General features: G+C 35.4%; 1 protein-coding gene across 7 annotated transcripts in view; it reads left to right on the forward strand.

Annotated features, from left to right (window-relative positions):
- The window catches only part of TSGA10 (testis specific 10), a 128,629-nt gene that overhangs the window by 85,336 nt on the left and 28,111 nt on the right, over nt 1-15,182 (forward strand). The gene's annotated exons all lie outside the window — the stretch shown is intronic.

Here is a 15,182-nt window from a genome sequence, read left to right on the forward strand (position 1 = left end):
GTGTCTAGGTGAAGGGCAGGGGAGGGATAGGATGCCTACCAGCTTCTTTGTTCCTAGAGAAGTCTCCCACGGATCCCGATCCCTAATCCTCCATCACATACTCTGAGCAAATCACCCTTCCATATACTCCAGGTGTTTTTCAAATTGCTGCTTCAATGCTGTATCTCTAATGGGCTGTTGCACTATGTCTTTAAGGGTGGGAACTCAGTTTTTTAATTGCCTTCCCAGCTTTCCCAGAGCCAAGCCTGTTGATTTTTAAAGTTTCAGATGCTAAGCCCCACTGATTGTAAGAACTTGCAAAACTCAGCCCCTCTGGTTTTCAAAGCCAAATGTTATGGGGATTCCTCTCTTCCGTATAGGTTCCTCATTTTGAGAGTCTGTTTCTCTCTCCTCTCTGCACCCACAGCATTCCTCCTTCCCACAGAAAGTCCCACAGGTCTGTTTAGCTTCCAATCACATCTCTGCCCTTCCTACCTTCTTCCTTGCAGCCTTTTCTCTACCTTTAGCTGTGAGGAGAGTCTGTTCTGCCAATCTTCGGGTCATTTTCTGGATTATTTAAATTGAAGTATGTGTCACCTAGTTGTATCCATGGGATAAGGTGTGCTTAGGGTCCTCCTACTCCTTTATCTTTCATGGAAGTTACAGGTTGTTATGCGTTGGTAAATTAAGTTTTATAGTTCTATAATGTTTCCATTTTATCCCTGATAAATTTTCTTTCTCTGAAATATCTTTGTTTGAAATTTATATAGTTCTTCTAGCCTTCCTTTGATTTGTGTTTCATATTTATATTAAAGTGAGTTTCTTATAAATATATATAGTTGGGCCTTTTCCTCCCCATCGCTCTGACATTCTGTATTTTAATTGTATATAACTTCATTTACATGTAGAGGGTGTTATGCTAAGTGAAATAAGTCCAAGAAAGACAAGTACTGTATGATTTCACTCATAGGTGGAATTTAAGAAACAAAAGATGTAGGGAAAGGAAAGGAAAAATAAGATGAAAACAGGGCAGCCCCCGTGGTGCAGCGGTTTGGCGCCACCTGCAGCCTGGGGTATGATCCTAGAGACCCGGGATCGAGTCCCACATTGGGCTCTCTGCATGGAGCCTGCTTCTCCCTCTCCCCCTCCTTCTCCCTCTGCCTGTCTCTGCCTCTCTCTGTGTGTCTATGAATAAATAAATAAAATCTTTTTTTTTTTAAAGATGAAAACAGAGAGGAAGGAAAACCATAAGAGACTCTTAACTATAGGGGATAAACTGAGGGTTGTTGGAAGGGGTGTGTATAGAGGGGGATGGGGTAACTGGGTGATAGCATTAAGGAGGGCACTTGATGTAATGAGCACTGGGTATTATATGCAACTGATGAATCACTGATTCTATCCCTGAAATTGGTAATACACTATATGTTAATTTATTTGAACTTAAATAAAACATTAAAAAAATTTTTTTAAATAAAATGATTATTGATAGGGGTACCTGGGTGGCTCAGTCAGTGGGATAGCTGACTCTTGATTTTGGCTCAGGTCATGAACTTGAAGTCATGAGATCAAACCCCATGTTGGGCTCTATGCTGAGCATGGAGCCTACTTAGGACTTTCTCTCTCTCCCCCTCCCCTGCACACGTGCACAGGCACTTTCTCTCTCTCTTTCTCAAATAAATAAGTGATTATCAATATAGTTGGATTAATATTTACCATATCTGTAACTATTTTCTATTCATTGTCCTCTTCTTTGTTTCTTTTTTTTTTGTATTCCACTCATTTATTGCTTTTTCTGGTTTTAGTATTTTATATGATTCTGTTATATCTCATGTTAGCATATCAGTATACTCCTTTAAAAAAACTTTTTAGTGGTTGCCATAGAATTTTCAATATACACTTTCAACTAAGTCCACATTTAAACAACACTATACAACAGCAGGAATGGTGCAGATATCTTATAATAGTGTTTTCCCTCTTATCCTTGATAACATTGCTGTCAATCATTTTATTTATCCATAAGGTATAATCATCTAATATATTGTTATTATTATGTTGAACAAACTGTTTCTGCTGGGTCAGTTAAAAGTAAGAAAGATAAAAGATTTTATTTTACCTTTACTTATTTTTTTCTATCTTCCTTTATTGACATAGATCTGAGTTTCTGACATATATCCTTTTCTTTCTCTGTGAAGAATTTGACATTTCTTCTAAGGCAGATCTACTGGCAACAAATTTGTTTAGTTTTTGTTTGTCTGAAAAGGTCTCTTTCTTCTTCACTTTAGAAGCATATTTTCTCCAGATATAGAATTCTAGTTTGGAGGGTTTTTTTCCTTCTATACTTTGAATATTTTAGTCTATTCTCTTCTTGTGTGCATGATTTCTGAAGAGAAGTCTTATATAATTCTTATCCGTACTCCTCTATAGGTGATGTGAATTTTTCCCTTTGGCTTCTTCAGGATTTTATCTTTGTACTTTATTTTCAGCAATGTGAATGCTATATGCTTACATGTAGTTTTCTGTCACTTGGTGTTCTCCGTGTTTCCTGAATTGTTGGGTTGGTCTCACTAATTTTGGCAATTTCTTATTATTATTACTTCAAATATTTCTTTTCTTCATTTTTGTCTTTTTATATTTCTGATAGTTATATTATGCATATGTTACATCTTTTTAAATTGTCTTACAATTTTTGGATGTTTTGTTTCCATTTTTCCATTATATTTTCTCTTTGCATTTCAGTTTGGGAAGTTGTATTGAATTTTAAAGTTTACCAATATATTTATAGGTTGTGTCTGATCTGATGATGATCCCATCAAAGGCCTTCTTTATTTCTGTCACATGCTTTTGATTACTAGCATTTCCAACTCTCTGCTTACTTTACCTATCTGTTCTTGTATGTTGTCCAGTTTTTCTGTTGGAGCCCATAGAATACTAATAATAGTTATCTCATATCTAGACAATATCTTTATTGTCTAATAAAGTCCGAATCTCTGTATATACAAGTCTGGTTCTCTTGCTTTCTTTACCTCTTTAGACTGTACTTTTTGCCTTTTGGTATGTCCTGAAACTTTTTTTTAAAATTTTTTTAAATTATTATTTATTTATGATAGTCATACAGAGAGAGAGAGAGAGAGGCAGAGACACAGGCAGAGGGAGAAGCAGGCTCCATGCACCGGGAGCCCGACGTGGGATTCGATCCCGGGTCTCCAGGATCGCGCCCTGGGCCAAAGGCAGGGGCCAAACCGCTGCGCCACCCAGGGATCCCTGAAACTTTTTTTTTAATCCGAATGTGTTTTGTTGGGTAAAATTCATTGAAGTAAATATAGGCCTTTAGTGTGAAGTTATGTGTTTATCTATGAGTAAGGTTTGATTGCTTTTTGCTGTAGCTCTATATTGCAAAGGCTAAAATTTTTTCTATTCTTTTTCTCTTTTGTCTTTGAGTTCACTTAGGGAGTCCTCCTTAATAGAGCCTGAGCCTTGTAGTTCTTTCAACTGTAATCCCTTGTTAATACATGGTAGCCTTGTTGATGTAGTAGTAAGTTGTGGCAGAGAGAAGCTGTCTATTATCCTTGATTAGGTCTTAGTCTTTTAGTGAGCTTGTGCCTCTGAAATGTGACCATCACAAGTGTTTCTCAGATTTTTTTTTTCCTCCTTAGATGAGACAGGAAGAATGGAGAGTATCTGAATTAGGGATTCCATTCTTCCATGTTGATTAGTCTTTGTTCAAATCATGGTTATGCTCCATCAAAATTGTCTCCCTTGAGGGCAGACCTTTGTCAAGGAGAGCAAGATGCTCTAGGATTATTTCAAAATAGTTACTTTTCTCCTCACTTGGCGGAAAGCATGAGAGGACTTTTCTCTGAAAAACTGCTGTGTTCTTGGAGGGGAAAATAATGATAATGTGGGGGCCTTCCTAAGGCTGGGACCCCAGGAATTTTTTTTCTCTCAAGCTAGTTCATGTTCATTCTCCCAACAAATAGTCAGTAGTGTTACTGCACATGGCTGGTTTCAATGATAGTTTCTGTTCCTGGTAAGTGTGATTCTCTGTATTTACCTTTATTGATATTTTGGGGGGGTAGAGGTTTGTTCTATGTTCTTAATTCTCTGATGGAGAGTTTTTTATTGTCAGATTTACAGTTGTTTTATGTTGTGAGGTTGGAAATAATGATTTACAAGCTCTATACATGCTGGAACAGAAACCAAAAGTCTATTTGTTTGTATCTTTAGTGACTGGTTGGATTATTTTAGTGAAGTCTTTCTTCCCCTTCCCCCTTCCAATGTGAAGATGTTTCTCAAAGTGTGCGGACTTGAATATGTTCACAGTTACCCTGGAATGACAGTGGTTTTGGCAGGGCCATGTTGTACATTATGTCCCTAGTACTTATTTATAACTAGAAGTTTGTACCTTTTGACCACCTTCCTTCAGTTTCCTTTCTCCCTCTCCTCTGCGTCTGGTAACTACAACTCTAATTGTTTTTCTGTGAGTTTGTTTTTGTTGTTGTTGTTTATTTGTGTTTAGGTTCCATATATAAGTGAGTATTTGTCTTTATCTGTCTGACTTAATTCACTTAGCATAATTCCTACAAGTTTCATCCATGTAGTTAGTTGCAAATGATAAGATTTTCTCATTTTATTATGGCTGAACAATATTCCTCTGTGTGTGTGTGTGTGTGTGTGTGTGTGTATACCACATTTGAACATAGGAGTATAGACATCTCTTCAGGATAGTGATTTCATTTCCTTCATATATATGCCCAGAAGTGGGATTGCTGCATGGTATGGTAGTTCTGATTTTCTGAAGAACCTCCAATTGTTTTCCATGGTGGCTGCACCAATTTTCATTCCTACTAACAGTGCATAAGGGTTCCCTATATGTATATCACAACTTGTTTTCCATTTATCCACTAATGAACATGTGTTAGGTGTAGTAAATACTACTATAAACATGGAGGTACAGGTATCTTTTTTAGTTAGTGTTTTCATTTCCTTTGGATATATTTTCAGAAGTGGTATTTCTGGATCATATGGTAGTTTTATTTTTAATTCTCCATTTAAAAAATTGAAGTATAGTTGACACACAATGTTACATTAGTTTTAGGTGTACAACATAGTGATTTGACAACTCTGTATGTTTTGCTATGCTCACCACAAATGTAGCTACCCCCTGTCACCATCCAATGGTTATTACAATTCCATTGACTATATTCCCTATGTTTTACTTGTGCATTCCATAACTGGAAACTTGTATCTTGCAGTCTCCTTCTTCCATTTGCCCATCCCTCCATCTCCTCCCCCACCATGACATATTTAAGGGACTGTTTCTGCTTTGTTCCATTTGTTTTGTTTTTTCTAGATTCCACATATGAGTAAAATCATATGCTGTTTGTCTTTTTCTGTCTGACTTATTCCACTTAGCATAATACCTTCTAGGTCCATCCATGTTGTTGCAAATGTCAAGATCATATTCCATTGTATTTATCTACTATATCTTCTTTATCCATTCATCTTTTGGTGGATTTATGGATTGCATCTGTATTTTGTCTATTGTGAGTAATGCTGCAGTAAACATAGGAGTGCATATATCTTTCCAAATTAGTGTTTTTCTTTTATTTGGGTAAATACCTAGTAGTGGAATTACTGGATCATATGGTATTTCTATTTTTAATTTTTTTGAGAAAACTTCATACTGTTTTCCTTAGTGGCTGTACCAATTTACATTCCTACTAGCAGTGCAGTTCCTTTTTCCTCTCATCCTCAGCAACATTTTGTTGTTTTATGAGTTTTTGATTTTACCCATTATGACTGGTGTGAGGTGATATATCATTATGGTTTTGGTTTGTATTTCCCTGATGATTAGTGATGTGCATATTTTCATGTGTTTGTTGGCCATCGATACGTCTTTGGAAAAATACCTTCAAATCCTCTGGCAATTTATTTTTCTTTTTTTATATTTTTAAAAATTTAATTTCAATTAGCTAACATATAGTACATCATTAGTTTCAGATGTAGTTTTCAATAATTCATCAGTTGCATATAACACCCAGTGCTCATCACATCACATGCTCTCCTTAACGTCCATCACTTAGTTACCCCAACTCCTGACCCACGTCCCCTTCAGCAACCTTCAGTTTGTTTTCCAGAGTTAAGAATCTCTTATGGTTTTTCTCCCTTTCTGATGACTTCCCATTTAGTTTTCCCTCCCTTCCCTTATGGTCCTCCAAACTATTTCTTATATTCCACATATGAGTGCAACCATATAATTCTCTTTTTCTGATAGACTTATTTCATTTAGCATAATACCCTCCAGTTTCATCACGTTGATCTAAATTGCAGGTATTCATCTTTTCTGATGACTGAGTGTGTGTGTGTGTGTGTGTGTGTGTGTGTGTGTGTGTGTGTGTAAATCACATCTTCTTTATCCATTCACCTGTCAATGAACTCTTGGTCTTTCCACAGTTTGGCTATTGTGGACATTGCTGCTATGAACATTCGGGTGCAGGTGCCCGTTTGTTTCACTATATCTGTATCTTTGGGGTAAATAGTAGTGCAATTGCTAGGTCATAGGGTAGCTCTATTTTTAACTTCTTGAGGAACCTCCATACTGTTTTCCAGCATGGCAGTACCAGCTTGTATTCTTACCAACAGTCTAAGAGTGTTCCCCTTTCTCTACATCCTCGTCAACATTTGTTGTTTCCTATCTTGTTAATTTTACCCATTCTAATTGGTGTAAAGTAGTATCTCATTGTGGTTGTGATTTTTATTTCCCTGATTAAAAGTGATGTTGAGCATTTTTTCATATGTATGTTGGCCATTTGTATGTCTTTTTTAGAGAAATATCTGCCCATTTTTAAATTGGATTACTTGGGGGTTTTGTTGTTGTTACTGTTGAATTGTATAGGTTCTTTATATATTTTGGACATTAATCCGTTATTGTATATATCATTTTTAACTATCTTCATAGACAGGTTGCCTTTTTAGTTTGTTGATGATTCCTTCACTGTGCAAAACCTTTTTATTTTACTGTAGCATCAATAGTTTATTATTGCTTTTGTTTCTTTTGCCTAGGGAAACAAATATAGAAAATATTGCTAAGGCCAATATCAAAGAAATCACTGCCTGTTTTCTTCTTGCAGTTGTATGGTTTCAGGTCTCTCATTTGGCTTTTTAATCCATTCTGGGTTTGTGTGTGTCTATATGGTGTAAGAAAGTGGTCCAGCTTCATTCTTTTGCATGTAGTTTTTTAGGTTTTCCTTATACCATTTACTGAAGATGTTGTCTTTTCCCCATTGTATTTTCTGGCCCCTTTTCAATGATTAATTATATTATTAATATATTAATTATTATTAATTACATTATCGTTCTTCCTCAAGATTACTTTGTCTACTTGGGTCTTTTGTTATTCTCTACAAACTTTAGGATTATGTGCTCCAGTTCTGTGAAAAATGCTGTTAGTAAAAAAAAAAATGCTGTTAGTATTTTGATAGTAATTGCATTGAATCTGAGATAGCTCTGGTTAGGATGGACATTTTAACAATATTAATTCTTCAGTTCTTCCAGTGAGCATGGTATATCTTTTCATGTTTTTGTCCTCTTCAATTTCTTTCATCTGTGTTTCATAGTTTTCAGAGTACAGGTCTTTCACCTCCCGGTGAAAAGTAGGTTTTTTTATTCTTTTTGGTGCAGTTGTAAATGGAATTGTTTTTTAATTTCTCTTTTTGTCGCTTCATTATCAGTGTACAGAAATACAGCAGATTTCCATATATTAATTTTGTGTCTTTCATCTTTACTGAATTCATCTATTACTTCTAAGGCTTCTTTTAGTTTTCTATGTATAGTGTCATGCTATCTGCAAATAGTGAAAGTTTTTCTTCTTCCTTACCAGTTTGCTTGCTTTTATTTCCTCTCCTTGTCTGATTACTGTTTCCAGTACTATGTTCAATAACGTGGTGAGAGTGAAATCCTTTTCTTGTTACTGATCTTAGAGGAAAAGCTCTCAACCATTTGCCATTGAATATGATAATAGCTGGGGTTTGTCATATATGGCTTTATTATGTTGAGATATGTTCCCTCTTGATCCACTTTGTTGGGAGTTTTTATCATGAACAGATGTTGAATTTGTCAAATGCTTTTTCTGTATCTATTGAGACGATCATGTGGTTTTTATCCTTCATTTTGTTAACATTGTATGTTAAATTTATTGATTGCTAAATATTGAACCATTCTGACATCCTCAGAGTAAGTCATAATTGATCATTGTGAATGAGCCTTTTTAATCTTAAATGTGTTTTGCTAATGTTTTGTTGAGGATTTTGGATCTATGTTTATCAGGATGTTGACCTTTAGTTTTATTTTGTTTTGTAGTATCTTTGTCTGGTTTTCATATGAGAGTAATGCTGGCTTTGTAAAATGTATTTGGAAGTTTTCCTTTCTCTTCTATTTTTTTCAATAGTTGGAAGAGAATAGGTATTAACTGTCCATTAAATATTTGGTAAGTTTCACTTGTGAAGTCCTCTGGTCCTGGAATTTTGTTTGTTGGAGTATTCTGATTACCAGTTCAATTTTGTCACTAGTAATTGGTCTGTTTAGATTTTCTACTTTCTGATTCAATTTTGGAAAATTGTGTATTTCTAGGAATTTATACATTTCTTCTAGGTAGTCTAATTTGTTGACATAAAATTTTTCATAACTGACTCATAATCCTTTGTATTTCTGAGGTGTCAGTTATTACTTTTCCCTTTCATTTCTCATCATATTTACTTGGGTCTTCTTTATTTCTTGATGAATCTGACTAAAGGCTTATCAATTTTACCTTTTCAAAATATCAGCTCTTAGTTTTATTGATCTTTTTATTGTTTTTTAGTTTTTATTTAATTCATTTTTGCTTTGATCTTTATTATTTCCTTCCTTCTAGTAACTTTGGCTTTGTTCTTTTTCTAGTGACTGTGGATAAAAGATTAGGTTGTTTATGTAGATTTTTCTTGTTTCTTGAGGTAGGCCTGTATTGCTATAAATTTTCCTCTTAGAGCTGATTTTCTTGTGTCCCAAAGATTTTGAAGTGTTATTTTTTGTCTTGGGGTGTTTTAAAATTTCCTCTTTGATTTTTTTTTGTTGTTATTGACTCATTTGTTGTTTAATAGGATGTTGGTTAGGATTCGTATGTTTGTGGTTTTTTGTTTTGTTTCTTTGTTTTGTATTTTTAGGGGTTTTGTTGTTTTCTTCTTGTAGTTCTAGTTTCTTACCACTGTCATCAGAAAAGATATGTTTTCAATCTTCTCAAATTCATGTGTTTTGTAGCCTAACATATGATCTGTCCTCAAGAATGTTCCATGTACACTTGAATGTGTATTCTATCGTTTTTGGATGGAATATTCTCTATATATGTTGAGTCCATCTAGTCTAATATGTCGTTCAAAGACAGTTTCCTTAATGATTTTCTGTCTGGATGATCTACCCATTGTTCTAAGTGAAATGTTCAAGTCCCTTCCAATTATTGTCAGTCACTACCTTTATATGTTAAAATTTGCTAGGTGGGGATCCCTGGGTGGCGCAGCGGTTTGGCGCCTGCCTTTGGCCCAGGGCGCGATCCTGGAGATCCGGGATCGAATCCCACGTCGGGCTCCCAGTGCATGGAGCCTGCTTCTCCCTCTGCCTATGTCTCTGCCTCTTTCTCTCTCTCTCTGTGTGTGACTATCATAAATAAATAAAAATTAAAAAAAATTTGCTATGTGTTTCAATATTGGGTGCATAGATATTTGTAATTGTTATATCCTCTTGTTGGATTGATCCCTTTATAGTTATGTAATGCACCTCTTTGTTTCACATCACAGTCTTTGTTTAAAAGTCTATTTTGGGGCAGCCCGCATGGCTCAGCGGTTTAACACTGCCTTGGCCCACGGCCTGATCCTGGAGACCTGGGATCAAGTCCCACATTGGTCTCCCTGCATGGAGCCTGCTTCTCCCTCTGCCTGTGTCTCTGCTCTTCTCTCTATGTATCTCTCATGAATAAATAAACAAAATAAAAAAAATAAAAGTCTATTTTGTCTGATATAAGTATTGCTAGTCCAGCTTTTTTTTTCCACTTAATTTTCATGGAACATATTTTTCCAGCCCTTCACTTTCAGTCTGTATGTGTGTTTATGTTTGAATTGAGTCTCTTATAGGCAGCATATAGGTGGGTCTTATTTATTTTTTCCGTTCTATCACCCTATGTCTTGATTGGAGCATTCAGACCATTTATCTTTAGAGTAATTATTGGTAGGTATGTACTTATTGCCATTTAGTGGATTGTTTTCTTGTTGTTTTATAGTTCCTGTCTGTTTCTCCTCTTGTTCTCTTTCCTTGTAACTGGTGTTATTCTTGTCTTTCCTTTTCTTTATTTTTTTGTGTATCTATTATGGGTTTTTGGTTTTGGGTTAAGGTTCATATATAACATCAGAAGTATTTAGCAGTTTATATTAAGTTGATGGTCACTTAAGCTCTAATGCATTCTAGTCACTCCTTCCCTCCATAGTCATATTTTATGAATAAGTTGTCATGTTTTACATATTTTTATTTTGTGAATTTCCCTCTAACTTTTTAGTTATATCTAACTATAACTAAATAAATAACTAGATATAAACTAAAAGCTAGTTTATATATATAAACTAAAAGCTAGTTTATATCTAAATTTCTTAGATATAATTGATTTTATTTCTTTGCCTTTTAACTTTCATACTAGTTTTATAAGTGGCTGCTCTATTAACTTTACTGTATATTTGCTTTTCTGCATGACATTTTTCCCTTTCATAATTTTCTCATAATTATGGACTTTTCTACTTAACAAAGTCCCTTTAACATTTCTCACAAGGCTAATTTAGTGGTGACAAACTACCTTACCTTTTGTATGTCTCAGAAGTTCTTTATCCGTCCTTCAATTCTGAATAATAACCTTGCTGGGTAGAGAATTTTTGGTTTTTCTTTTTGGCACTTTATATCATGCCACTCTCTTCTGCCCTGAAAAGTTTCTGCTGAAAAATCAGCTGATAACCTTATGGAGTTTGCCTTTTATATAACTAGTTGCTTCTTTCTTGCTGCTTTTAAAATTCTCTATCTTTAAACTCTTTGGGTTCATCTCATTTGGAACTCTCTGTGATTGGAGCATTCAGATCATTTATCTTTAAAGTAATTATTGATAGTTATGTACTTATTGCCATTTTCTATGCTTTTCTTTTTCTCTTTCCCACTGGAATCCCTATAATAGGAATATTTGTTCACTTGATGTTGTCTAAGAGATCCTTTGACCTATCCTCATTTTTGTTTTTATTTTATTTTTTGCTGTTTTGCTTGGGTGCTGTCCATTACTCTGTCTTCCACGTTGCTGATTCATTCTTCTGTGTCCTCCAATCTATTGTTGATTCCCATTAGAAGGAATCAACTAACAACTAAATAATATTTTTTTTGTATTGGTTACTGTATTTTTCAACTCTGATTGTTTTTTTGTTTTGTTTTGTTTTTTTGTATTTTCTGTTTCTTTGCTGAAGTTCTCACTGAGTTCATCCAGTCTTCTCTCCATTCCAGTGAGCATGTTTGTGGTCTTACTTTGATCCTTTTTATCAGAGAGATTAGTTACCTCCCATTTCATTTCATTCTTTTTCTAAAGTTTTGTCTTTTTATTTTATTTGGAGCATATTCCTCTGTCTTAATTTTTCTTGCCTTTCTGTGTTTGTTTCTATGAGTTAGGAAGAAGAGCTAATTTTCATAAACTTGAAGGAATATTCCTGTATGTTATCATTCTCTGTATAGACTGTGCCTGGTAAATTTTGCTAGCTGGCTGAAAATGTGGCTGAATGGGCTGGGGGATCTGGGACATTCAGTGCTGAGGCTGTCTTGGTGGGATGGCTGGAGCTAAAGTGGCCATGGATTGGGGCTGTCCTGGGATTCTGTGCACAGAAGGCATCTTGGTTGGACCCAACTTTCCCTTGGGTGGAAGGTTGAGCTGTCCTGGGACTCCTTGCACAGAGGACACTCTAACAGGACAACTGAAGCTGAAGTGGCTTCAAGTCTGAAGGAGGCTCAGAGCTCTCTGCATAAGAGGCAGTGTGATATGATGGATCAACCTGAAATGGTGCAAGTTGGAGCATTCTTGGGCACTCCACAGGTGGGGCACTTTGGCAATGTTAATGGAAAAGGTGTGGCCCTGGAGTGTTCTAGCATGCTTTGTGCCTGAATCACCTTGCCTGCCTTTTTTTTTAAATTTTTATTTATTTATGGTAGTCACAGAGAGAGAGAGAGAGAGGCAGAGACATAGGCAGAGGGAGAAGCAGGCTCCATGCACCGGGAGCCTGATGTGGGATTCGATCCCGGGTCTCCAGGATCGCGCCCTGGGCCAAAGGCAAGCGCCAAACCACTGCGCCACCCAGGGATCCCACCTTGCCTGCCTTTTATAGAGAGCTTTAAATATTCCATTCTATCTCTATTATGGTCATATAAGCTGTACACCATTTTGGATTTACTTTTCACTCTAAGAGTATATACTTTGCACTTTTAATTGTCATAGTCTACCTTCAAATAATATATTACTACATAGTACACTTTAATTTCTTCCTTCTCACCATTTATCCTAATGTTCTTACATTTTACTTCTTCATGTATTGTGTACCTCATAGTGCATTATTATTATTTTCACTTTAAAGAAATTAAAATAATGTGGTAAATGAAAGGCTTTTTTTAATTCACCCACATATTTACTATTTCTTATGCTCTTCATTCCTTTGGTTGGATCCAAGTTTTAATCTACTGTCATTTTCTTTTTGCTAGAAGAATTTCCTTTAAATATTTCTTGCAGTCTGTTGGCATCAAACTCAGGTTTTGTTTGTGTTAAAATATGTTTATTTTACCTTCATTCTTGAAGAACATATTTGTTGGATAGAAAATTCTAAGTTGGTAGGCATTTTTTTAGCATTGTTCTTTCTTCTTAAGGTTTTCATTAAATTCCAGTTAGTTAACATACTGTGCAATGTTAGTTTCAGGTGTATGGTATAGTGATTCAGTTCTATACACCTGATGCTCATCATAAGTACACTCCTTAATCCTCATTTAACCCATCTATTTAACCCATATCCCCCACCTCTCTTCTGGTAACCTTTAGTTTTCTATAGGTAAATTCCTCTCTTTTTTGGTTTGCCCCTCTCTTTTTCCTTCCCTTTTATTCTGTGTTATCTGCCTTATGTAGTCTCTGGAGAGAAAGCTGAAGTCAAGTTTATCTTTATTTCTCTACACATGTTTTGTTTTATTTGTTTTTTTTACTCTGGCTGTTTTTATTTTTTTAAGATTTTATTTATTTGTTAGAGAGCATACAAGCAAGGGAGAGAAGCAGAGCAGAGAGGAAGAAGAAAGGGGAAAGAACCTCAAGCAGACTCCACACTGAGTGTGAAGCTGTATGCAGGGCTCAATCTCATGACCCGGAGATCATGACCTGAGTTACTTGGGCTATATTAATTTTTTTTCTCTTTATCACTGATTTTCAGAATACAACTTTCCACAGTTGGAATTATGTTGTTTTCCTTGTGTTTGTAACACTCCATTATAAGTTTCATCAAATTCAGAAAATATTTGGCCATTATTTTTTTTTCATTATTTCTTCAAATATTTTTTGTTTCTCTCTCTCTCTCTCTCTCTCTCTCTCTCTCTCTCAACACACACACACACACACACACACACACACATTTTCCTGAAACTCCAATTCAGAGTACATTAGATATTTGATATTGTTCCACAGATCATTAACACTCTACATTTTTCCTGATTTTTTCTCGTTTTGCTTCATTTTATATTGTTGTCATTCTTTTGTCTTCAAATTTAGTGACCTTTTCTTCTTACATGTCTAATATGTTAATTCCATTCAATGAAAATTTTATTTCAGAGATTATATTTTCATCTTCAAGAAGTCCATTTGGTTCTTTTGAATGTATTTTACTTTTTTCCTCATTATTTTTTCCCTTTAAATCCTTGAGCCTATTGGGTGCATTTATAAGAGCTGTTTCAATGTCCTTGTTTGCTAATTTCATTATGTCTGCCACATTTGCTTCTATATTGATTAACTGACTTTTCTCTTGATTATGGATCTCATCTTCCTACTTCTGGCCCCATTTAGTAAATTCTGATTGTATTCTGGATATTGTTAATTTTACATCGTTGAGAACTAGATTTTAAAATTGTTAGATTTATCTTGCCAAACTAAGTTATTTGACATTTACCTGTATTTTTTCAAGGATTATTTATATGTTCTTCAGAATAGCTCTAGAATAGACTTTATTCTAGGTGTAACTTATCCCCACTATTAAGGTGTGACCTTCTTGCATTTTCTATTGAGTTCCTAGTTTCTGTTGAATACCTTGTATAGTCAGTGATGTATCAATGTCTCCTGTCTGGATGATGAGATTTTTTTTTGTTTTTGTTATTAAAGATTTTATTTATATATTCATTAGAGACACACAGAGAGAGGCAGAGACATGGGCAGAGGGAGAAGCAGGCTTCCTTGTGGAGAGGCTGATGTGGGACTCTATCTAGGACCCCGGGATCATGCCCTGAGCCAAAGGCAGACGCTCAACCATTGAGCTACCCAGGCATCCCTGGATAATGAGATTTTGAATGCTCAGTGGTCCTATATCAGATGTGGGAATTGCCTGACTCAGTTTTCCTGGTGATTGTTATTTCCTAGAAAGTTCTTTGCCTAGCTGCGCAGTATCACCTATGTGCAGATTAAAATTATAAAAAAAATTATATCACCTCCCTCTTTTTTCAGTGGGTATAGAGCTAAATTGTAACCCAGCTTATCAGGCTTCGTCTTGTGAGGTTTTTTTAAAATACCTTTTCAAATGTATGTCCTATCACTCTTCCCTGTGGTCTCTGAACTACAACTATACTAGTCTTCTCTCTGTTGTTGGAGCATGTCATTTTCCCTCCCTCGACACACTTCCTTTGGGGCCTTTGCAACTAGCATTCCTTCAATTTGAAAAGCCACCTTCTACAACAAACACTGTTTATCTACATACAATTCAGATCTCAGGTCATGTGTCATTTTTACTCAGGGAAATCTTTCCTGACTTCTCTGACCCTCTTAGTCTAGATCACTTTACTTTGTTATATGCTTTTTTTCCTCTAGAAATATTTGCTTAATATGTATTTATATAGTTATTTGTGTGATTATTTGATTGATGTTTGGCTCT

This window comes from Vulpes vulpes, chromosome 16 (assembly GCF_048418805.1).
Source record: "Vulpes vulpes isolate BD-2025 chromosome 16, VulVul3, whole genome shotgun sequence".
Lineage (NCBI taxonomy): Eukaryota > Metazoa > Chordata > Mammalia > Carnivora > Canidae > Vulpes > Vulpes vulpes.